The following is a 25,402-nucleotide window of genomic DNA, read 5'->3' on the forward strand; positions in this document are numbered from 1 at the left end:
TGCTCAGTCATTTTGTGGAACAATTCTCAACTCATACGCCTATGTTTTAAAAATAATCCTATATAGGCTTTCTTTGTAAAATAATGCTTGGCACATGGCAAGTAATTAGTAGCACAAGAATGAATGAAAAACTAGATATTTCATTTATTTGAAGGAACTAATATATTCATAATAAGCATAAAGTATTTCTTTGGTCTGGATGGTCAATACCCATATTGACACTATGTTATTCCAGTGTAACAAAAATAAAACTGAAATATTTGTTTTTTTTCTTTCCCAGTCAAATTGAGCAACATCTTAGAAAGAGACTAATTTAGGATTTTAAAGAGAAAAACTATGATTCGGAGGTATCTCATGGTAATAGAAATGGAAATATGGGAAAATAAAGGGATTCTAAAAAATACTGAGTGATTTCCAAAACATTGCATTCATATCATCCTATTTGTCCACACAATCAGTGGAAGGAATGCAAATATGGATAAGGGAAAAGTAAAAATATATATATATATATATATAGTGTATATATATATATACACACAAAAAAAGACAGAGGATACAGTACTCCATTGGACTCAGAAAAGAAATGAAATTAGATTATTCTGCCTATAGGGCAACAATGTGTTGGTAATGGAGTTATGCTAAACATAACCTTTCCCTAACCTTTATTCAAGGTAGTAGCTGAAAATTCTCTTTTCACACACAATTTCATCATGCAATTACCTCAGAGGAAAAAGGATAACAAATACAACCTTGACAATGAAATTTTTTGAAGCAGCCTTTTCTCTTTCTAAAAATCTAGGTCCACTAGATATAATTTTAGACTAAATACAATGCTAAATTCTCTGACAAGAAAATGGACAATTGCTATGCAGGTTAACAATATATTGATTCATATACTTTTCCCAATTCAAAAATGTGATAGCTCTTTACAGAGCATTTGGTTGCAATCACTATTATTTCAATTATTAGCTTAGCTGGGTAATAAAACAATAGGCTTTTCCTCAGTAGACTGCTATTCAGTTTGCGTAATTTACTTTAAGTATTAAGTTTAAAGGAAAAAGGAATTTGCTCTTTTTTCCGTTCTTTCAGGCTGCTATATTTTACCATAATACAACAAACTAATAATTATCAATCCTTAAATGCCTTTCGTTGCAAATTAGTTTTAGGAAAGCAATTTAAAACTTCCTTCATTTTTCTCAGTAGACCACAAGATAATATTCTTTTAATTGCAGGGATTAGAATGCCTGATACTTTCCATTTTTAGTACAACATATTGACTTTTGCAGTAATTATTCCATTTTGTACTTTTCTAGAGATATTTACTTCATTGCTACTCTATTTCAGATAAACTAAGGAGCACAGACTCTTATTCATCCAACAAAAATTATTGAGATTTCTCGTTGTGCCATGATTAAAAGTGCTTATAAGAGATACAAAGAGGTGAAAGGTCTGTTTTCTAACCCCTCAATTGGACTCTCAGAGGCTAATGCAGCAGAAGAGATAATCTGCACCATTATAGCAGAGTACCTCTTGCTTTATCTACGTATGTGGCTTTTCTCTGAGTGCATGCAGCTAATGCTACTTAATACCCGAGGGAAAGAAAAACAGAATGAAAAATCTATGTTAATTCTTAATACGAGTAAACTCAGCTGGCTCAATTATAATTCACTAATTATTTTGAACAAATATAAAATAACAGGAAATGCAATAAAAGTAAAGCATAAAGGAATAATTGGGACCTGAAGATGTTGATTTTCTGGGGAAACTAAATTTTTACCTATTAAACAATATGAAAAAGAGACTAATAATTCAATTAGGATCCAAGAAAATGGGTAAATTCTTATGATCCCAGGTTTGTGAGGAGAGTTTTCCTAGAGGCAATGATATGAACTAAGTGGTTTTATAATTGGAAATAATTATCATAAAAATGAAGAAATGTCTTCTCCTCTTCGTAAGTGAGCTTTTAGGAAATCAGGTTTTGTAATTCAGTAATGCAGTAGGAAGGTACCCCAGGTCAGAGCTATGCCAAAATACAGCTTATGATTAAAGAAAATCTGAGAATTGAAAGAAGTGCTTTGGATCAAGAAAGAGTAAGTGGAAATAGCAAGCATCCAAATATAAACAAGGGGAAGTTTTAAAGTCAATAGTTTGAGGTTGACGTGAGCATAAGTGTAGCGTTCTAATTGAGATCATAATGGGGGTAGGAATGAGTGAGGTAGAAGAGTCTTTAGAAGATAGGAAAGTAGAGCAGTCATTAACAATGATGTGTCCAAAAAGAGCATTTTGTTATTAAGAATTCACAGGGAAGGTTGCATACTCACTCACACACAAATAGTTTAAATCTAATCACTAAGCTGATAAATAAAACAATTAGCATACGATTAATTTTGACACTGTTTCAACCACTGGTCTTTAACCACTGAAAAATCTAACATGTAAGTGACAAAATGAGATTAGCACCTTTATTCTTGCTAAATATCCATGGTCCATGATGATTCAAAATGGCAGCAACTTATAATGTCATGCAACTCTGATCTCTAGAAAGCTTTGGGATGCTAATTGTAAGGCCAAAACTCTGAATTTCTTTCTCATTGGAAGGAAGTTTTTACATAGTGAAAAGTAGATACAACACGATAAATAGAATATGAAACCAAAATCAAGGGATTAAGCATGAGAGGAAAGCAAATCTGATATAATAAGGAACACAATCTGAGATTTGCTTTTATAGGAAAAGCTCAGCAGCTCAGAACTCTCCAGAAAGCAAAGTAACCATAAGACTCAAAAAGCCCTGATTTGTTGCTTACTGTCAGATGTCCTTGAGGAAGTTATTTATCTCTGTGAGTCTCAGGTTCTTTATATATTAAAGGAGATTAAGATAACAGATCATTTCATTTGAGAATAAAACAGGAAAAATATACAAGAAAGTGCTTTACACTGATGTCCAAGCATTTGATAAACATTTAATAAATGAATGTGCTCTTTACTGTGTATTCATATTTTCCACATGTTTAAGGTATTACACTGTATTTGCCGGGCAATTTTTTGCATATTTGGGGAAAAAATATGTCTTAACAAGTTTGTGTGTTTTCCTTCCTTCTTATGCAGCTTCCTGTGACTGTCTTTTAAGCTTTCCAATAACTGCACCTTAAATATCAATGTACGTTTTCTATAAAACAATTGTGTGTGTGTATTCCTTCACTAAATGGCCCCAAGTTCCTATGCTTTTTGTTTCTTTAAATTAGTTTGAATTCATTTTTATTAATTAAGATGATAGTTTGTTTCAAGTGAGATATACCTTGAATAGTATTTACACTTCTAATTGTTCTTATTTCCCAATTAAAATATATTTCCCAATATATCGCTCAAGAAAAGAATGCTTAGTGCATTTTGAACAAAACTCTCCATCCTCCAGACTATGGGTTCTCAGAAAAATGTTAATATAAAACCTACTGACTTTTTAAAGAAGCTGACTACATCCATACTATTGTGATCTGATTTTGTCTGTAAAGCTTAAGTAAGAGCATTAATATTCACTCTCAAATATAACCATTTATAATTAATATCATGATAAAATTCATATTCAAATAATATTCATAGTAATTTCTACTTAAATCCAAGGACTTACATTGCAAAGCAGAGAGACAGAATGTTGGTAGCTTGGCTGATATGAATAGTCACTATGAACACAAAATACTCCTTTTACAACTACATATGTTAGGTGTTAAGTCAGGAACACAATTAAAGAGTCATGATATAATTGCTTGGAGTCATTGCTGGAAAGAACATATTCAACATTCTCACTAAAAATAATGAATGTAATGCTTAAACTTCCTGGTAAGGCTGATTTAACTTTTTATAATCAGGAAGAAAGAGAGACTCTTTTTAGTTTAGCTAGAGTTCAAAATAAAAAGATTTCATTACTGCTCAGGCAGCTGCCTAAAATGACATTTATGTGACATTTTCACCCATATAGAAAGGCATCTTATGAAATAATTTTTTAAAGTAGTGAAGTTAAAGTGGTAATTATATCAGCAAAATTCTTCAGGATTACTGTTTTCTTTGAAAAATGTCACTCGGGTTATCATATATTAGATGTGAACTGTATTCTGATATTTGGTAATGTATATACCCAAATTAGCTCTCATTTTGTATCACTGAAAATACAATACCAAACCGAAAATTATTTTCGAATATCTTAGTTTTGATTTAAAAATTCTGTAAAAAAAATAGTAAATATTCAGATATTATTAGTCCATTACTTAAGACATTCCACCTGGGTGACCTGATTGTTCATAGCATAAATTATATGAGGAAAACTAAAATATAAAACCAAATGAAATCTTTCCAGTTACTTTTATAAAACTAGTATAGCCATAAATTGAAGCATGATTTAGATATTTCAGAAGAAAAGTACAGTTCATTCTCACATACCAAAGAAATAAAAAAAGAAAATGCAAATCAAATTTAGCTATCTATCAAGTTAATAAGAAAATAAGCATGAGAAAAGATATTATAATAGTGAATATATATTTAAAATTAGGGTACAAATTAATATAATATTTCAAATGAAAGGATCAAAGGAGGAAAATAATAGATTATCTTTAGGGATATGAAGAATGCAAGGTCACAAATCTGGTATGGCTAGAGCCAGGATTGTAAGCAGTTTATTAAGGATTTGTTCAATGCTTTATAAAAATGTTAGCACAATTAAGAAAGGCATGAATACTTGTGAATATTTAGAGACTCACTTAAATTAACTGAGTGAAATTGCTTACAATTTGAGGTTTCTAAGTCATCTAATTAGTCTTGGTAAGAAGCTTGTTAGTTACAATGTTTTAAAAACCAAAGGAAACCCATAGTGTAAAAGGTGAAGCCTGCAAGACACGTAAGTGACCTCTAAGGCCTGAATAAACTTCCCTGTGATTGATTTTTCTTCTGCAGTGTTTAAAAATGAAGACAGTCAAATAGATGAAGCGCTTACCCATTTTTGAAAACAACATACAGAACAAAACTAGGAAAAAACTTAACTCTCAAATGAAATGCTACTGGTCAACCATTTGCAACTGAAAACAAAAAGAACGCAAAACACATTAAAGGTCCACCTATCATTTAGCTGTATCTATGTATGTGTTTATTTGTTTATTTTTATTTTTAAAAAGCAGATTAGAAGTGGACAGTTGTCCAAATGACTTGGAATTTTTTATTTACTAATACACCATCAGATCTAGCCAAAAGGAATTTAGGCAACTTTTTTGAAGTCGAGAGTTAAAGGAGTTCATTTGGTACGAATTCACACTGACCTCATTAAAAAATGCATTTTTAAATAATAAATAAATAAATAAAACAAATTAAACTCAATGAGAGACTCAGGTTATCTTTGCCAGCAGTCAATTATTGCTTGAGGAAATAGCATTAATAAGTCCTAGATTTATTTCTTTGAAAGTAATACTTGAGCACTGCTTTCCTGCTAAAACAGCATCTTTCAGCAGATTTTTATAGAAAAACCATACCCTCAAGAAAGCTGAACTAGAATGCTTTATTTCTAATTTTTTATTTTTCTGTGACCTACCAAAAGATGACATTGTTAAAATTAGCTTTGGCTAATGTAAGTTACAATGCAAATGAGACTTTAGTCCAATGATTTTTAAATATTTTTAAATAAGGTTTATTCACCTTCTCTTATGACCAAGTGGAAAAAATAAGATGTAATAACAAAGAATTGGGAAGGACCAGACATAAAACATTTACTGATCATTTCATAAGAAATTACATGACTTATGACTAAAAAACACAACAGATATTTTAATTTTACCAATTTTGATAGAACATACAAAGCAATTTAAATACTTTTTTTTTTAATGTACGCCCCATAAGAAAGGATCTGTAAGTTAATTTTGGGAAATCAAGTTTATATCTGTTTTAGCAAGAGTGATATAAATCATTTATATTTAAAGAGTGGCATACGTGATGCACATATGTTAAAATTCAGTTACTGAGCAATTATTGGCCAAAACTTTAAACATATACATCTCTAAACATTGAAAAGTTAACCCAAATGCAGGTAAAATATTCTCCCAGGAAAAAAAGAAGGTAAGAGGCTCAGTCTAATCTCCTTGTAATATGCTAGTGATAGACCTTCTAGAATTAAAAAACTAAAAAAAACAAAACAAAACAAAAAAAAACCCAACAGTATCAAGTGGAAATTTATCTATGGAATGTTTCTAGCATAACATATCTGGGTTGTTTAGGATTGCTTGTGTTAAAACAATCTAAATCTCTGAATTTATGAGGTATGGTTCTCTGGAAAATGCCCCATACTCCAAGCCGCCATTAGAGGATAAAATGAAGGTGTTCATGATGTAAGTAGCTCATTTCATCTATGCGATAAGGCTACACTTCTCATTTGTAAACTTTATCTCTTAACTGGGGGGCCAGAACAAGTCATGAAAGAAGCAGAAGAGCTGATGAGGTAGGTTGGAATTCCAGAATGGCTCCATTGCTCTTATTTATTCCTCAAAATTACCCCAAACTTTGAAATTGTTAGTGAAAGTTTAAAATGACTAAGATCTCTCATGTGACTGACTGGACAAACTGATCCTTTGTGTTATGTTAAATGTTTACAAAGTTGCTAAATACTGTACAGCAATCAGCCTTTTCTATAGGCTACAGAGTTTTAAAAAGCAATTTACAAACACCACAGTATAGAAACAAAAAAATTTCACTTGGTAGATTACTAGAAATTAACACAGGCATAAAAAAGATTGTGTGGCATTAACCCTTGAGAGATGAAGAAAGGATTTGCCTTTTTAAACTCTTTGCTGAGGATAACCTTTATAGCTTGTGCCTGCTGATGGGCCTCAGCAGATCATGCTTTGAAAATAAATTTTATAGTTCATTTTGAGACTCACATATTTAAATAATTTCAGAAAACTATTATTATAATTTGGGAACAAAATTAATATGACTAAAATTCTGAACTGAGTAAGATTTAAGTATCTTACCACAAATATATGAGACAAGGGAGAATTAGATTTTTGACTGAGTATGTGACAATAAGTCGAACTACCCCAAAATGACTGATATCGCCAGAATAAATCAGAGAAAACCTTAATTACAGGATCTGGAAGTCATGGAAATGAATCAGACCATGATTTTATTGGCTTCATAAGGTTTTAGAATTAATTTTTAATTGTTTAGTCTGTTTAGTTTAGTTTAAAACTATAACACCTTCATGTTACTTTATTTTTGTTATTGTCCCAAAATTGCTTTATTTGATTTTAAGGATACGGTTTTTTCTCTATTTTTATTGGAATTTTAAAAATGTGCTATTTTTCCTCTGTGCTCACAAAAAACTGTATACTTCTCTGTCTCATCAGTTGTCACCCTAAGTTTTAAGTTACTTGCCAGTATACAGGAGATATGAACCAACGTCTAACACCTAGCACTAAAGCCAGGGAAATAGCTCACAATAAGAACTTGCTATGGTTTGAATATTTGTCCCCTCCAAAATTCATGTTGATTCCCAATGTAATCCCCAATGTGCTGGTATTGAGAGGTGCTATTAATCACCTTTAAGAGGTGATCAGGTCACGAGGACAGAGCCTGGATTCATCCATTGAGGGATTAAGGGATTCACGGGCTAATGGATCAATGGATTATCATGGGAGTGGGGCAGGTAGCTTTATAAGAAGAGGAAGAGATATCCAAGCTAGGATGCTCAGCCCCCTCGCTATGTGATGTGCTGTGCCATTTCAGAGCTCTTCAGAGAGTCTCCACCAGCAAGAAGACACTCAACAGATATGGCTTCTCAACCTTCTCAGCTTCTAGAACTTAAGAAATAAATTCATTTTCTTATAAATTTCCCAGCTTCAGAAATTCTGTTACAAGCAACAGAAAACAGACTAACACAGCACTCAAACAACAAAGGTAGTGATCCTAATAATTCAACCACACAAACACACACGATGTTAATATCACACTTGTCAGAAGAAATCGTAAAAGTATGATATTCACCTCAAATGTATCTTTCAAATTACAAATAAATGTTCCTGGTTGACTGAATTTAAAAAACAAATGGAACTCTAGCTGCACGGAAGTCTGAGATGTTATTATCTTATAAAACATTGTATATAACAAATGTAAGTGATGTTATTATTTTTACCTTTTCTGTACAGGAAGACACACTTTAAAGAGTCCCTAATGACACTGAGCAACAATTCCCCATGTTTGTTACACTGGAAGTTGTTCTGTCTACCTTACGCGCCTGTCTTTAATTCCTGGCATCTCACAAGCCTGAAAGACAGTTATTATCATTTATACAGGAAGAAACTAGGGCTTATATAGGGGAAATGACTTGTTAATATCATAAGACTAGCAAAGCTTACTCAATTCCTAATGCTCTTCAGAGCATATTATATCTGAACTCTATATTAAATTTGTGGTTGTTGTTTCTAAATTAGTCCTAAATTCAAATGTTTTTTATATTGTGGCAGACTAGTAGGGTCATTTGTAAAATTGTAGTTTTTATAATGAGCACAGTCATCAATTAGTATGTGAAATAAATATACTCATATTTTTATAGGGAGAGGGAGGTAGGGGGAAAGCAGTAACAAACACATGAGAAGTATATATTGTGTATCTAATTCACAAAATTGGTAACAAATAGAAACTCCACCAGGTACAGTGGCTCATGCCTGTAATTCCAGCACTTTGGGAGGCCCAGGTGGATGGATGACCTGAGGTCAGGAGTTCTAGACCAGCCTGGTCAACATAGTGAAACCTCGTCTCGACTAAACATACAAAAATTAGCTGGGCCTGGTACAGGTGCATGTAGTCCCAGCTACTCAGGAGGCTGAGGCAGGAGAATCGCTTGAACCCAGGGGGCAGAGGTTGCAGTAAGCCGAGATCGTGCCACTGCACTCCAGCCTGGGTGACAGAGTGATAAAGTGAGATTCAGTCTCAAAAAAAAAAAAAATTAAACCGGAACTGACAATTAAAAAATTGATGGCCTACTTAGGTTTACTCATTTGCTTCTGTTATTGTTTAATTTTGTTGAGACAGGGTCTCACTCTGTTGCCCAGGCTGGAGTGCAGTGGCCTAATCACTGCTCACTGCAGTCTTGAATTCCTGGGCTTAAGGGATCCTCCTGCATCAGCCTCCCAAAGTGCCGGGATTACAGGCCCAGAAGTTTATTTATTATTTTGTCCAGTTGCTTTGTATACCATATAAACAGATATTCAAACAGTGGGAGATGTTTAGTTACTTTCCTGAGATCTCAGAGCTAAGAATTTGGAGACTTTAGGTCTAATCACAAAGCCTATAGCCTCATCACAAATTCTATTCCACTCTTACAGAGGGATTCAGAAAATAGGACCTTAAAACATAATTTTATAATTGTTTTCATTATGTATATATATCCCTCCCATATAAAATTTTCATTACACAATAATCATAACTAAACTGTGGAAGAAATGGTTATCATCAGTATTGGGTTAAATAGTGTTTCCCAAAATTCCTGTCTCATGTCAGGAAACTGGACCCTCAAAACATGATGTTATTTGTAAATCAGACCTTATTTGGAAAGACATAATTAGGTTAACATGAGGTCTGCATTAGAATGGAACCTAATCCAATGACTGATGTCTTTATAAAAGGAGGAAAGCTTGAACACAGGGACAGGCACAGAGGGAAGACAGATATACATGGGAGATGACATGTGACAGCAGAAGCAGAAATTGGAGTGATGTATCTGCAAGACAAAGAACACCAACAATTGTTGGCACCCACCAGAAGATAGAAAGAGGCCAGGGAGGATGCCCGCTAGAGATTTCAGAGACAGCATGGTCCTGCCACCACCTGGATTTCAGACTTCCAGGCTGCAGAACTTTCAGAGAATACATTTCTGTTGTTTTAAGCCATTTAATTGGTGGTATTTTGTTACAGTGACTCCAGAAAACAAATAGACCATCTAATGATAACTTATACACGTAGAGAGATTAATGTATGTGTGTATATATGTGTATTATTTCTATAATTATATATAAATATATACACATTTGAATAATCTAAAATAAAAATATTGCCTTTTATGATAGAAAAATCTGCATTATTATTGTATTTATTCATTATTTTTCTATAAAATATTTTTGAAATTGGCTTCTATAATAAAAAGCTGCAGTAATATAGTCATCATAAATTTCAGTTCATAAGATTTTAACAGTTGTTTTAAAATTTCTTAAAAATAGTAAAGCAGTTTGTACTTTAAAATATGCATTTAGATTTAATAAGCAGGTCTTAATTTTTGGTGCCATTAATTCTCTTTATTTATGTATTGCTTTTAAAATTGATATATAATAGTTGTACATATTTCAGGTTACATGTGATACTTTGATACCTGTATACAATGTATAATATCAAATCAGAATAAGTGGGATGGTCATTACCTCACACATTCATTTTTTTCTTAGTATTGGGAATACTAGAATTCTTCTCCTGTAGGCATTTAAAAATATACAAAAAATCATTGTTAACTATAATTTCTCTACGGTACTATCAAATGCTAGAACTTATTTCTTCTATCTAACTATAATTTTGTACCTGTTAACCAAAGCAAGTCTTGATTTTTTATGCCATTAATTTTTCCACATACATTTCTCATTGTAAATAGTATTAGTTTTCTATAATTAATTTCTTGAAAATATAGTTGTGAATGAAATGCAGGTTTTAAAATAAAATCTAGAAAGAAGTAGAAAATCTAAACTAGAAACGTGGACTAAAGGAATTTAGCTTGATTCCTGACAACATAAATGTGTCTTTCTGACTTAAAAGTAAGGAACTTTAAAAACTAAGAAACTTAAAAGCCTCTTAACCATGTAAGTGTTGGCATAAAACACTGCCTTCTGTGAGATGAAAAATTTAGTAGATAATTAATCATTCCAATTGTTTTAGAATGGATATTCATTTTTAATGCGTAATTTAAATGAGAACTACCAAATTACAGAAATAACACATGAAATCTTTGGCTTATGGGCATTTTGGGAAAGCTAAAGGATAGCAATGAACATAAAACTTCCAGAAGAGATCACTTCAAAGGCTTTTTCCTCTCATGTTACATAATTTCTTTTTTTTTCCAATTCTATTTATTTTCAGCTGGAAAAAATGAATCTGGGAAAGAAGATGAGAACAAGATTTCAGAAAGCTGTGAGAAGATAACCATGATATCATCATGCCTTTTCTGGATTAAGGTGAGAACAGAAAAATAATTTGCAGTGAATATTGAATACTGCAGAAATGTATAGAAATAATGTGAAACTATCAAACATCATGAATTTTTTGTTTATTTCTTCTATTGCATAGTATATTTTTGTTGGTATTCTTTTAACAAGTATGTTTAATTACAAAATACATAAGAAGTAGTTTATCTCTCTCTCTCTCGTTGGAAATACAGAGCAAATAATACTTTTTGGCACTAGCTGGTCCATCGTTCCCAGATATTTTACTGAGTATTTTCTATGGGTAAGGCTATTCTCCTACACAAACAAGACAACTGTCAATATCAGAATATTATCTTTGCTATGTTACCATTATCTAATTAGCCCAGTCTATTTGGGTGTTTCCTGTTGCCCCAATAATGTCTAATCCAATTCAGAATTTCCTGTTACATTTAGTTGTAATGTCTCCAATCTCTTTTAATCTGGAACAGTTCCTTAAATTTCATGAGTTTGACACTTTTTCAGACTACAGGATAGTTTTTTTTTAGAATATTTGTCTGATGTTGCCTTATGATTAGTTTCAGAGCTGCATCTTTGTCAGAAACATCACAAAATTGATGCTGTATTCCTCTCATTACATCCTATCCAATGACATACTCTTTCCAATTCTCTCATTATTGATGATGTTTATCACTTGTTTAAAATGATGTATCCTAGTCTTCTCTATTATAAGGTAATTCTTTCCCCCATTTAATTATGGATATTTTGTGAGAAGGTATTTCAGAATGCTGTAAATATCTTATTCTTCGTCAAAATTTTAAATTAATTTTTAATCTCTATTATACTATGGTTTCCTATTTTATTTATTGGATTATAATGTGTTACTATCATTATTTATCTAATTCTCAAGGTATGTCAGATTTGGCCAGTGGAGGCTCATTTAAACTGGCTTTTGTATTCTTTTGTATACTTCCTTTGAGCACTTTCTTGCCTAATGTCACAAGAATTCTAGATTCATTTTATGCTTTACCTTCACAAGCCTTGAAACCAGCCATTTCTACAATTCTTTTTGATCATTTCTTAATGAAAAAAGAGTATTTAGAAATAATATCTAAATACTGGGTGGGTTCATTGCTGTTGGGTAAGCAATTGTTTCCAAAGACCACCAGTGAATAGAACATAAGAATACATGTATTTATTTACATATATATTAGTTTATTATCTATCTATCTATCTCTCTATCATCCTTCTATCCATATTTCTATGTGTCCATTCATCTATCTGTCCATCTATCCAACCATCCCTCTCTCTACATTAACAACCATGCATCAACACCAATACTTCAAATCTCAATCCAACACTAAAGGTTTATTCTAATTTTCTTCCTTTCCATATTTATAACTACCAACTTTGGCAGTGAGAAACATATCTTTAATATTTACCTTATTTATTTTAAGTAACTCTTTTTTATGGAAATTTAATATTTACTTTATTAATTTTAACTTCTTTGTACGTAATGAATGTGCATCTGCCCTGCTATCCTTTTTCTGGGGTAGACACCATCATCTCTTTGATCAAGCTCTGATACCTTGTTTTAAGCCCCTAAACTTTGTGGAAGTCCTTCTCATCCTGCTTGTTTTCTGGAATCTCATGCCAATTTGTAGCTTCATGCGGCATGAAGTTTTGGTAAGAGTATAAATTGTTTATGGCCATAATCTGGCATATCTATAAGCAAACAAACTGTATTTTCCCTTGGAAATCTTTCTTGTGTTAGGAATTTAGCTTAAATAAATATTCTCACTTGTACACAAGAATGTATGTAAAACAATTTTTATAGCTAAAAAGTACAAACTGCAAATAGCCTTCAATATGGAAAGTGGAAAGCTATATATAAAAACTCCCCTACACACACATACATATATATGTAATGCACATATGTAGATAAAAGCGTATCTCATTTTCTTGCATCTTCTTCATTGTGCTTTGCAGATATTGCATTTTTTTACACTTTATCTTAGCCAAAAGGCTGAGAAGCAACACATTTTTTACAAATTGAAGGTTTCTGGCCACACTGCATGAAGCAAATCTATCGACATAATTTTTCCAACAGTATGTGCTCCCTTCAGGTCTCTGTCACATTTTGGTAATTCTCACAATATTATATCTGTTATGGTGATGTGTCATCAGTGATCTTCGGTGTTACTATTGTAATTGTTTTTGGGTTCCATGAACTGTGCCAATGCATTAGCTGGCTGTTCTCCCACTTAACCTCCCTCTCCTATGGCCTCTGTGTTCTCTGAGTTACAACAATATCGAAATTAGGCCAAGTAATAACCTTAAAATGGCCTCTGAATGTTCAAGTGAAAGAAAGACTCACATGTCTCTTGTTTTAAATCAAAAGCTAGAAATGACTGAGCTTAGTGAGGAAGTTATGTCAAGTCATGATAGGCCTCTTGCATTAAATAGGGAGCCAAAATGTGAATGCAAAGGCAAAGTTCTTGAAGGAAATTAAAAGTGCTACTCCAGTGCACACAGAATAATAATAATAATAAAAAAAACAGTCTTCTTGCTGATATGGAGAAAGTTTGAGTCACCTGAATGGAAGATAAAACCAGCTATAACGGTTTCTTGAGTCAAAACCTAATCCAGACCAAGGCATTAACTTTTCAATGCTGTGAACTCTGAGAAAGGTAAGAAAGCTTCAGAAGAAAAATTGATAGCTTGCAGAGTTTGGTTCATGAGTTTTAAGGAAAGAAGTCATTTCCGTAACATAAAGGTGTAAGGTGAAGCAGCAAGTGCTGATGTAGAAGCTGCAGCAAGTCATCCAGAAGATCTAGCTAAGATAATTGAGGAAAGTGGCTACACTGAACAACAGATTTTCAATACAGACAAACAAACAGCCTTATATTGGAAGATGATATCATGTAGAACTTTCATAGCAAGAGAGGAAAAGTCAATACCTGTCTTCAAGGAAAAACAAAACAAACAAACAAACAAAAAACAGGCTGACTCTTTTGCTAGAGGCTAATGCATCTGGTGACCTGAAGTTGAAGCCAGTGCTCCTGTACCATTCCAAAGACTCTAGAGCCCTTAAGAATTATGTTAAATTTATGCTGCCTGTGTTGTATAAATGGAATAATAAATCCTGGATAATGGCACATCAGTTTGCAGTAAACCTATTGAGTATTTTAAGCCCACTCTTGGGAACTACTTCTCAGAACAATTATGTCTTTCAAAGTATTACTGGTCACTGATAATGCATCTAGTCACCCAAGAGCTCTGATGAAGATGTACAAAGAGATTAATGTTTTCTGCCTGCTAACACAACATTCATTCTGCAGCCCATAGATCAAGGAGTTATTTTAACTTTGAAGTCTCATTATTTAAGAAATACATTTTGTAAGGCTAGAGCTGCCATAAAGAGTGAAACCTCTGATAGACCTTGGCTAAGTAAGTTGAAAACCTTCTGGAAAGGATACCATTCTAGATGCCATTAGGAACATTCATGACTCATGGGAGGAAGTCAAAATACCAACATTAACAGGAATTTGGAAGAGGTTGATTCCAACCCTCATAAGGGGTACAAAACCTCAGTGGAGGAAATAACTGTGGATGTGGTAGAAATAGCAAGAGAACTAGAATTACAAGTGGAATCTGAATATGGGACTGATTTTTTGCAATTTCATGATAAAATTTGAAGAGATAAGGAGTTGCTTCTTATGTATGGGCATGGAAAGTGGCTTCACGGCCAGGCGCGGTGGCTCAAGCCTGTAATCCCAGCACTTTGGGAGGCCGAGGTGGGCAGATCACTTGAGGCCAGAAGTTCGAGAGCAGCCTGGCCAACATGGTGAAACTCCATGTCTACTAAAAATACAAAACCTAGGTGGGCATGGTGGCACACACCTGTAATCCCAGCCACTCAAGAGGCTGAGGCAGGAGAATTGCTTGAACATGAGAGGCAGAGGTTACAGTGAGCCGAGATCGTGCCACTGCACTCCAGCCTGGGCGATAGAGTGAGACTTTATCTCAAAAAACAAACAACAACAACAAAAAAAGTGGCTTCTGAGATGGAATCTACTCCAAGTGAAGATGCCGTAAACATGGTTGAAATGACAGCAAAGTATTTAGAATATTCTATAAATGTAGTTAAGCAGCTGCATGGTGTGAAAGGGTTGTCTTCAATTTAGAAAGAAGTTCTACAATGGGATAAATGCAAGCATGAAAACAAACAGCATCGCATGCTACAGAAAAATTTTCTGTGAAAGGAAGAATCAATCAACATAACAAAACTCCACTGTTGTTGTATTTTAAGAAATTATTACAGGTACCATTAACTTCAGCAGGTACCACCCTGATCTGTCAGCAGCCATCAGCATGGAAGCAAGACCCTCCACAAACAAGAAGATTACAACTATCTGAAGGCTCAGATTGTTAGCATCTCTTAGCAATAAATTCTTTTTAATTAAGATATGTACAGTGTTTTTAGACACAATGCTATTGTACACTAAATATACTACGATATAGTATAAATACAACATTAATATATACTATAAAATAAAAATTTGAGTGACTACTTTATAGAGATACTTACTTTATTGCACGCTCTAGAAACAAACCTGCAATATTTCTGAGGTATGAGGTTATGTATGTAAACACACACACATGCACATACATACATATATTAATTGACCATAAACACCCCTTAAGATAGGGATAAAGTCAGTAAAGATGTAAATAGAAATAGAAATAGAATAACTATAAACAATGACAACTGCAAACAAATTAAAATGTACGTAGATAGATATGTAGACAGATAGGAGAGCATCAAACTGAAAACATATTATGCTACAAGAATATTCGCAAATTCATACAGATATAATTTTGATAGACATGTAAAGCATTCATTTCTATTTTAGCCAGATTGAACCTCTTCTTGTTGTCTTTACTTCTCGACCTTTGCTGACTCATACCCTCCTTCTGTCTGGATCACACTGTGTATTCCAGTCTTCCTCTCCCCCTCCCCACCCGCCAAGGAATCCCAGGGGAATTTGCCAACTTGGCAGAATCTTTCACCACGTTATTTAACCTGGATTTGTTCCACCTGAAAATATCAAGTGCTCTAAAAAGTTGCCTTTTTTTCTAATGTAAACAAGCAATGTAAGGCATTTCTAGAAAATTACCTTGTAATTATCTAGAATCAGTTCAACTTGAACTAATTATAGCACAAGAAGATTCCCTTTCTGAGACCATATTTTCATTGTAAAGACCCTTTTCATCCTTAACCCATCATCCAGGGGCAAGGGCACAAGCAGCATTAGGGGAAGCTAAACTTGCATCAGACTCTCTTATGCTGGCAGGATTCTATATTGGTTGACTGCATAGTGTTTGGTAAGTTCTTAGTCACATTGTGTAAATAAGTAAAACAAAATAACTAATATGCATCCAGCAGAATGTAGTGCATATAACACCCTACATTTATTTATTCTTTGATGCTTATTTAAGTACTGCTTTAGCTCCAGGAGTTGGCAGAATGGCTACTTAAGGAAGATATTCTAGAAGCCCAGAATTACCTGGATGCCACATTACACCAAAACTTTTGCTTTTTGAGTTTTAAAATGTGGAGTGGCAAACTCTACAGAAAATCTTGGCCAGATTCAAAACATAACATATTTATTCTAATATGCTATCCTCTCCTTCACTCTCCTTTCAAATTTCTTTAGCATATAAGGACATCTGTTTTCCACCCAAGAAAATTTAATATTATAATTAACTATAGTTTTAGCAGTTCGGTGAAATATAACTTTCTCGGATGTCTCTATAATTGAAAAAAAATTCTATTTAAGTCTCTTATTCCACCCATTGGGCAAAATTCACTTGAGACTATTCAGGGAAATTTCATTCATTTAAAGGCTCTTCTTTCTGCTCAAGGATGTGACTACATTTCCTGGGATGTATTGGTTTAAGTATTGATCTGGTGGGTTTTGGAGGGAGGAAGTTCCTGGTTTCATTCATGATCATCCTCAAAGATGTGCACATTAGGACAGACTCAGTTTCATCCATCCGATCATTGTGGTTCCATGTAGGTAATTACAGTGTATTATTTGTCCTGACCAAAATATATATATATACAACACCAGATTTCAGTGTCTTTTAGCTCCTCATTGCTGTTTGTATGCCACAGGAAGCATATAACTACACTGGAATTCTGAGGCTATGCCAAGCCCACCGGCCATCATTGCCACCTTTCCCATTCAGTGGTTTCTAGGGCCTTCACACATATGATGAGGAGCTAATCTTTCTATTGCTTAGAAAAGTAAGACACATTGAGGAAATCTGTTTTCTACCACTTTCCAGCAGAATGTTAGTGGGGAGGAGAGCACATCGTTTATTTTCAGAGTCATCAACCAATATGTAATACTCTGGGTTCTATTAATACTCTTTATCTTCCCCCAGGCTATGCTAATTTCAACTAGTTACGGTAGTGGGAGAAGAAGCTCCATGTCTGAGAGATTACAGCCTGTTCTCCATCAACGTGTAACCCCAGGTTTTAAGGTCAAGAAAAACAAAAGTCAAGGATGTTATTATGTTCTTCTAAGTCTTTCTCTTTGGCAAAGAATAATGTCTTTCAGAGTTGCCACTGGCAGGAAGGAGGGTCCATTGCAGAGTAAAGAGAAAAATTCCAGCAGGTAATATTTTAATATCTTGCTTCACACTTGGCCAGTAGAAAACTTTCCCCCTTGTTGCCCTTTAAGACTGTGTTTGTGAATATCCTCAAAGCTACTAAAAAATAAAAACAAAAACAAAAAACTGGAGACCGTGATTTGCAGCTTTCAACCTAAAAATGCTAGAAAAAGGGCCAATACTGGGTCTTACTCTGGAAAGTTAAAAAATATCTTGAAAGCCACATTCCTCCTCTCCACCAAACTACCTGACTCCTACCACAGGGGCTGTGGTAGTGATGACAGATGAATAATGAAACCAATACTTTCCTAAAGAGTTTTTAAAAATATGCTGATCCCAGGACAACTAAGAATTACATTATTATAATATTCAGAAAAGAGGGAGGCTAGTCTTTATATTTAATAAGAAATTCAGATGATTCTTTTCTTCCATTTGGAATATTCTACTCTACATGTATATTTTAGAAGAGATTTTAAAAACTGACTTTCAAGTATGAAAAATAAGATAACATCCAGCAGAGAAGGCTTATTTCAAGCCCAATTTGGACTACATAAAAAAATCACTCAGAGGGATTATTATAACGGATTTCAGAAAATATTAGTAATTCCATTCCTATGTTTACACACTAAAGAAAACAGCATAATAGCATCGATCAATGTCCCTAAAAATTTACATTCTAAGCCCCACAGGATCACCCGTATTTCAAGAGATTACTTCAGTCTTTTTACTTTGGATATCTAACAATAAGTACTCTACAGCAATCACGAAAATAGACTTTAAAGATTTATTTTAACATATTTTATAATCTTTGGGAGCGAATGCTTCCTATTTTAAAAGATTAACATATTTAAACATATAAGCTGTATAACTTTCTTTTGACAGAAAAGTTAAAAATATAAAGGACAAATTAAAAATTGCAAAACAATATTCATAATGTGTGCCAGACCTTTAAAAGTTGAAATATAAAATTATTGACTTTATAAGTTAATAATTTTAAAAGGTCTACAGCCCAATAGGATAAAAGAGAGAATTTTGGCTGGGTGCGGTGGCTCACGCCTGTAATCCCAGCACTTTGGGAGGCCGAGGTGGGCGGATCACTAGGTCAGGAGTTCGAGACCAGCCTGGCCAACATGGTGAAATCCCATCTCTACTAAAAATACAAAAAAAAATTAGCCGGGCATGGTGGCGGGTGCCTGTAGTCCCAGCTACTCGGGAGGCTGAGGCAGGAGAATGGCGTGAAACCGGGAGGTGGAGCTTGCAGTGACCCGAGATCGCCCCACTGCACTCCAGCCTGGGCAACAGAGCAAGACACCGTCAAAAAAGAAAAAAAAAAAAAAGATAGAATTTTGAACCATTAATCTCTGATGGCAACCACTAGAAACTGTGAGTGGTCATGTAATCTAAGGGAATGCCAGGAACCTAGGTTTGAAATGGAGATACCTGGGAGCTCCAGAGATGTGGAAATAAGAGAAAGAGGTAGAGAAAGAGTGAGGGCAGGACATAACTAGAATGAATGAATTGCAATGATTTTGTTAGTCTCTTTTTTAGTGTGCTCCAGATTCACATTTTAGTCGAGGAGTTTATGATTGGCTCACTTGTCTAAGCCTTGAATAGGAATGGGCTCAGCAGCTGATTAAACTATTACCTGGTAAGAAAAAGGACTAATCGCCAGAGGTTAATCAGGAAGATGACCGGAAACAGAAATTAATGCCAGGCAACCAAAAGTTACAAGTTTTCTGCCAAGGACACAAACATTTCATGAAGGAATAAATGCAAGGAGCCAATAAAGTAACAAAAAATGTTCCAGTACTTGGCTCAAAGAAATAAAGAATTTCAACACAATATTTTTGATACTTGAAATTGTAACATATAGAAAATATTAAAAATACTTCCCAGGGCAACAAATGGGTGCTCTCTTAAATTGTACATGGAATATAAAATACTAAAAACTTTTTAAGTCCAATCTAAGTAAATTTAAATGTGCATACTATCTTATTCAACGATATTATTTCTAGTATAGAATTAAAATGGAATTATTTAAAAACTGGAAGGAAAGAAAGAAAAAGAGAAAGAGAAAGGAAGGAAAGAGAGAGAGAGAAAGAAAGAAAGAAAAAGTGAAAGAGAAAAAGAAAGAAAGAGAAAAACAGGGAGAGAAGGAAGGAGGGTGGGGAAGAAGATAAGAGGGGATATGAGTAATAAAAATTAAACTGAAATTTCTAACAACGATTAATTTATTAAATAATATTGTTTAAGGAATTCTTAGTGGTTATTAAAATTAATGTATTCAACAAATATCTATTGAAATTTTCCTAAATCAGACAAGGTACTAATGAATTAATGCTATCCTACATCTATTGGCATGGAAAGGTACTCATTATATATCTGTATTTATCTATCTGTCTATCTATCTATCTATCAGTATATATATATATATATTTCTTTTTTATTCATTTTTTTACTCATAACATATTTTTAAGTATAAAAATTAGTGACAAATAGTAGGCATAGTATGATTTAATTTATGACAAAAATATACAGCTTTGATTTACACAGACACACACAGCTTTGCATGGATTATTTGTACACACTGAGATGCTGCTACTTTTTATTTTCTTTTTTATGTGATGCCAATTTTCTTTTCAATCAGGCTCACCATTCTGCCTTGTACCTCCTGGGAGACATGTTATGTGCTAGTTTCTTGTATTTACCCCCTCGCCTACTCTGTTTGGCTTTGAGTATTGATACAATCTTGAGAAATGGCATTCAGAGTTTTGAAGGGCATGAGAATCAGGCAAGTTTTGCCTACAGTTAGAATTTGTAAATGAGCCCCAAAAGCCTGACAAAAGCCTGAGCTCATATAGGTTTTGAATAAAATTTATTTTACTCTTTTTTTTTTTTTTGCTTTACTCTTCTCCCCTGACGTGTTGGTTGCCTTCCCTTTGAAACCTCCCTTCTTTCTTCTAATTTTTTCCTTACATATTTATTCACTTCACACTTCATTCTCCCTGTTTTTTTTTTCTTTACCCGTATTCCTTAACCTGCAGTAATCCTATTCAAATATTGCATCAAATTACAAAAATTAAGATCATTTTATATCACATAGACTTTGCAAGTGTGTTTTTCTCTAATGTAACTATTGTTTAGAAATACACTTACAAGGGCCAGACACTGTGCTCACGCCTGTAATCCCAGCACTTTGGGAGGCCGAGGCGGATGGATCACCTGAGGTCAGGAGTTTGAGACCAGCCTGACCAACATGGTAAAACCCCATCTCTGTTAAATCCAAAAACATAGCTGGGCATGGTGGCACATGCTTGTAATCCCAGCTACTTGTGAGGTTGAGGCAGGAAAATTGCTTGAACCTGGGAGGCAGAGGTTGCAATGAACCAAGATTGCACCATTGCACTCCAGCCTGGGTAACGAGCAAAACTCTGTCTCCAAAAAAAAAAAAAAGAAATATACTTACACGTATTACATGACATTCAGGAAGGCGAAACATCAGGTGCTTCAGCAGACTGTTCAGGTTCCACTTGTGGAAAAAAAAAAATGAAAGAAAAAATACTGAGGCTTTGGACCACTCTTATATTTTGACAGCAACTTGAGCTTGCAGAATCAAAATAAAATGATTTATAATATAAGTCCATGTGGGTAGGGTAAAGGAAATGCTGCTCTCTTAGCATGTTAAGGTAAGAGATTGGTATATACAAAACCAAGATAGAACTAATTTTTTAAAGAGAAATATGAGCTTCTCATTTAGGTCAAAAGATGAGGGGGGCAGATTTTCCATAAATAAAATTAGTCTTTAAAGAGTAAAAAAATCTGATTCAGATTTTTTAACTGTCTGTATTTAAGGTGTACAAAATGCTATTTCAGTAGACATATACATAGTGCAAATAATTACTACAGTCAAACAAATTAACAGATCCATCACTTTCCATAGTTACCATTTTTGTTTTAGAGGCAGAGTTTCTCTGTTGCCCAGGCTGGAGTGGGGTGATGTAATCATAGCTTGACGCCATCTCAAACTCCTAAGCTCAAGAGCTCCTCCAGCCTCAGGCTCCCAAGTAACTAAGACTACAGGCACATGCCACCACACCTGGCTAATTTTTAAATTTATTCTTTGTAGAGATGGATCTCATTTTGTTGCCCAGGCTGGTCTTGAACTCCTGGCCTTACGCTATCGTCCCACTTTAGCCTCCCAAAGTGCTGGAATTACAGGCATGAGTCACTGTGCTCAGCCCATAGTCACCATTTTTATGTATGGTAATATCTCTAATAAATTTCAGCATAAATATAATACAATATTACAGATTTAAATACTCAAAGAGGGAGAGCACCCAGAGCAGAAAGGCTCATCTTTTTTCCCTGGATCATTCATGGATAGCCACAGAGATTGCTGGAGTCAGGAGCAGCAGAAAAGGAGCTGGAGCCCATCTCTCCCACATGGAAAGCAAGAGGCATGGCTGGGCAAGGAAAAACTGCCTTACTTCTCAGTCCCACCAGCCTGGGAACACTTCTTCTCTTGGAACTTTTTCTAATACTTTGTTGCTTTTATAAAAACTGAGGCTTGATTAATGGATCTTATTCCCCAAGCTCAAAAGATGATGTAAGCCATGTCCACTATCTAGCCATTCACCTCTACACACCAATATGCTCCAGATGCCAACACACACCCCTTTCATTAGTCCTTTATGTTAAATTTGCAATTCACTGGAAAAAGATGATGGAGACTAATTAAATTACTTCATTAGGGAAAGGTAACTGACAGTGAGGAAGGGCATGTGTTGGGCACTCTGGAGAGTCAAGTTTAGTTGAAGGGCATTGGGATGTGAGAGATGAGGAGAGAGTGAGAAAATAAGACAAAGCCGGCAAGTTTTTTGAAGACACTGAAAAAGTCTATGGAGTGTTCATTGAGCATCTCAAAAAAAAAAAAAAATGAAGCTGAGACAGTGGTCTCCTGGTGTTATGAGAGGGAACAAGACAGCTAGAATAAAGTTGCCACTTCATTATTGCTTACCCCACCCCCAAATACAAATTATTGTATTAAATCTTTTTCATTTGAGGCATCAACTGTGGTTCATGTTTTTTGTTTGTTTGAGACGGAGTCTCTGTTACCCAGGCTGGCGTGCAGTGTCACAAACTCAGCTCATTGAAACTACTGCCTCCCAGGTTCAACCTTCTCCTCCCTCAGCCTCCTGAGTAGCTGGGATTACAGGTGCCTGGCACCATGCCAGGCTATTTTTTGTTTTGTTTTGTATTTTTAGTAGAGATAGGGTTGCACTATGTTGGCCAGTCTGGTCTTGAATTCCTGACCACAAGTGATCTGCCTGCCTCAGCCTCCTAAAGTGCTGGAATTAAAGACATGAGCCACTGCACCTGGCAGGTTCATGTTTTTTAACTGGTACATAGTCTCCTTGTGGAGACCGATGTCAAACAAATAGACACCAAAATAAACGTAATCATACATTTTAAAAAATAAAACAGAAAAGAAAATAACTAAAAAAAAAAAAAACTAAGAAGGGGATCTACTTTAGGTCATGGGAGGGGCAGAACACATTTTGATGCAAAATCTCTTGTAGGCTTCAATGGCTAGTCCTCAGTCAATGGCTCCTCAATATTTATTACTTGCTCTGACAACTTCCTTATGAACTAAACTTTGTCTCTCTCTTATTTCCTGGGTATCTTCACCTGCTTTTATCTAAAATTTAACATGTTCAAAAATCTTATCCCCTTCCCATATATTTTAGTCCTTTTGTTACTGCTATAATAGAATACTACAAACTGGATAGTTTATATTAAAAAGAAACTTATTAACTCACAGTTCTGGAGACTGGAAGTCAAATATCAAGGTGCTGGTGTCTTGCAAGGGCCTTCTTGTTATGTCGTAACATGACAGAAGAAAAGAGGGAAAAAAGAAAGAGAGCCCATGACTAAAAACTCTCTTATTAAGGCATTGAATGCACCCATGAGGCTGGAGTCCTCATGGCCTAATTACCCCTTAAATGTCACACCTCTTAATATTGCTACAATGATGATTAAATTTCAACATGAGTTTTTGAGAGAACAAACATTCAAACCACAGCATCCTACAAATCATCTTCTCTTCTTTGTTGGTCCCTCTCCCATATTTGTGCCATTTCAATTTCTGCATTGTCTTAGAAAGCCAAAAATTTTAATTCATTTTTCACTATTAGACAAATTTGGGTTACTACTATTGCTAGAAACCACAAATAAATCTGGTTTCTAACTCTTCCCAACTCAGTTCATCCTAACTACTCAGCTAAGTAAATGCTTACCCACATTCTGGCTGTGATACTCCCTGTTCGAAAAGCTTTAATGGCTATCACATATCGACCAAAACTCTAACATCCAACATCACTTATGAATTACTTATAAATATTTTTTAATTTAATTCCACAAGTCCTCTATGATCTAACCATATTGGACTACTTGTAGTTTGTCACATGTGCTCTAAAGCTTTCTGCCTGCCTGATTTTTCCTTAGTCTTATCTCTCCAAGGAACATATCCTACTTTTTACCTTTTTTGCTTCCTTATCCCCATTTTCTATCATTATCTTAAATTTCATATCATCTATAAAGGAATTTCTGGTGCCTCTTGATAATAAAATTTCTCTGTTAAAACTTTTTGTGTGTTTTTTTTCTTTGTACAATTTACATGGAATTTTTCATATGCTGTTTATGTGATTTTGACATTCTCTCATTCCTCCTTGACTTTTGGAAATCTCTTACTTATCTGTATGTTTCTTAGTGCATATAGTGGGTGCTCAGAAGTGCATCAAAATCCCTCAAGGACGTTTAATAACATGGGCAGCAAAATTACAAAAGGCAGCATCCAGAAAGTAATACAGAGTGGAAATTCACCTTAACTTGAAAAGCCTTGCATTCAAAGAGAATTCAACAACATACTTGTGTAGTGGAACTTGTAAAATGTTTTCGTCCCAGAGCAAGCTTAATGATTAAGCACTTTGCACTTCAGAACTGCATCATTGCACATGCTGGAACTAAGCCAGGGAATCAGTTAAGCAGATCTTCAGTTTAACCTTGCTGTAGTCTCCGAGATCATTTGACAAGCTGAGAACTTCCCCAGGTTGATCTATTTCACCTATAGTAATGACTGGAGAAATACAGTAAGCACAGAATAGAACATATAGCAGAATTCTATTCCCAGAGACATTTTATTATCCTTCTTTGTCATTGAGTTCTACTTGCACAATAAAATCTGTTATTTCACTCCTCATCAAGTAATGTTTTACACACTTATATAAATATGGTCCAAACCTCTTCAAAGAACAGCCAGTACTTACAAATGAAATTTTCATCAGATCAATTTCTTATTTCAAAACAGAAAGATAGTAATCTACATGTACTAGTGAAAAAAAAAGACGATTGAAAAAGTACTGAATGATGATGTTCATCTTTGATAGTTTGCTGGATTTAACAGAAGACTTATAAATGGCAAAGTATTTGATCAGATTGGGTAGAGGGTAAAA

At 34.4% G+C, this 25,402-nt stretch overlaps 1 long non-coding RNA gene across 2 annotated transcripts in view; it reads right to left on the reverse strand.

Moving 5' to 3' along the window:
• Window positions 1-25,028, reverse strand: part of LOC129532065 (uncharacterized) — a 37,999-nt gene extending 12,971 nt beyond the window's left edge. Inside the window, exons 1-3 of one of the 2 annotated variants that reach the window (XR_008677665.1) lie at window positions 24,819-25,028; window positions 23,711-23,764; window positions 21,358-21,420 (exon numbers count right to left, since the gene is read on the reverse strand). This is a non-coding gene — a long non-coding RNA (uncharacterized lncRNA). Of the gene's footprint in view, window positions 1-21,357; window positions 21,421-23,710; window positions 23,765-24,773 lie in introns of both variants that reach the window. The other variant, XR_008677664.1, reaches the window with a different exon arrangement.
• Window positions 25,029-25,402: the final 374 nt, after the last annotated feature.

Source organism: Gorilla gorilla, chromosome 11 (genome assembly GCF_029281585.2).
Source record: "Gorilla gorilla gorilla isolate KB3781 chromosome 11, NHGRI_mGorGor1-v2.1_pri, whole genome shotgun sequence".
Lineage (NCBI taxonomy): Eukaryota > Metazoa > Chordata > Mammalia > Primates > Hominidae > Gorilla > Gorilla gorilla.